Source organism: Castor canadensis, chromosome 4 (assembly GCF_047511655.1).
Source record: "Castor canadensis chromosome 4, mCasCan1.hap1v2, whole genome shotgun sequence".
NCBI classification, from domain to species: domain Eukaryota; kingdom Metazoa; phylum Chordata; class Mammalia; order Rodentia; family Castoridae; genus Castor; species Castor canadensis.
Window position 1 is genome coordinate 80,920,023 of NC_133389.1, and position 1,090 is coordinate 80,921,112.

A 1,090-nucleotide genomic window follows, 5' to 3' on the forward strand; every position below is an offset into this window, starting at 1 on the left:
AAGCAATTCCCACAATGAAGAAATAACAGGACTGAGATTAGAACCCAATGTCCCTTGCTCCAAAACCCAATATGAGAAGAAATGATTATATATACCAACTAATTAAGTTTTGTGATGGTTTTTGAAACCCAATTTCTTTCCTTTGAACATTTTGGGGAAATCTCATTCTTGGGAATGTGTTACACCTGCCATGGGCACACTGGGCAAAATGGGTGATCATAATACTCAACTCTGATATTAAAGATAGACTCAGTATAGCAGAAAGGTGGTGATTGGTTACATAAAGTCTCTCCATGAAGTCTTACCCTACAAAAATGCACAAGAAGTAAAAAGATGTGGAGTTCTCCAGCTAAAAGTAGAGCCATGGCCACCTTATCTCCCCCCATACTCAGGCCTGAAGTGACTTCAGGGAGAATAGTGTCACAGTGCTGGATAGAGTCCAAGGCTGTTGGAAGGTCACACATCCTCTCCGGAGTCCACACAGTACTATTGCTGTTGTTCTCATTCTCCAAATTTCCTTATCTTCTAGTGCTCTGATCTTATAGTGAGTGTCTTCTGAAAGTAATTTCTTCCCCCCCACTCAGTGTCATTGCTTTGGGGCCCAAACATTGTTTCAGGGATCATTTCTACAGTTTGTTACTAGAAAAGGTTTTCTGATTGTGTAGAACACGGGAAACCCAGAGGAGGAGACACAACGTTCTCACCTGAGCATGAAGCTTGGTCCTGGTGTTGCTTTATTGGGACCACCATTTGCCACTGATGACTGCTCTTCCCTTCCTTTGGAGGAGTAAGAGGGTGAGGGCATCATCTGAGTGGTATCTGTTTTAAAGATAATAATAGTAACAAAAAAATAAAGAACAAAATGCACACCACTCTTTTGCGGTGGCCATTTCATGGTATAAATAAACCTAATTGTTTCATCTGCTGAAGAAGAAGCGTCACCAAAATGGCAGTCCCCACTTCTCTTATCCCTTGATAAATGCTCCAATATGTGAAGGTGATGAGAGAAGTGGATGAAAGGAAATGCCTACCAAATAACCAAAAGCTAGGTAAGGAGAAAGCAGCCATTCATTGTCTCAGGAATTTTCCA

At 41.4% G+C, this 1,090-nt stretch overlaps 1 non-coding gene across 1 annotated transcript; it reads left to right on the forward strand.

Annotated features, from left to right (window-relative positions):
• The first annotated feature begins 597 nt into the window (after positions 1-597).
• LOC141422777 (small nucleolar RNA U3) lies at positions 598-817 on the forward strand. Its single transcript, XR_012447505.1, has one exon. It is a non-coding gene; the product is annotated as a small nucleolar RNA U3 (small nucleolar RNA).
• Positions 818-1,090: the final 273 nt, after the last annotated feature.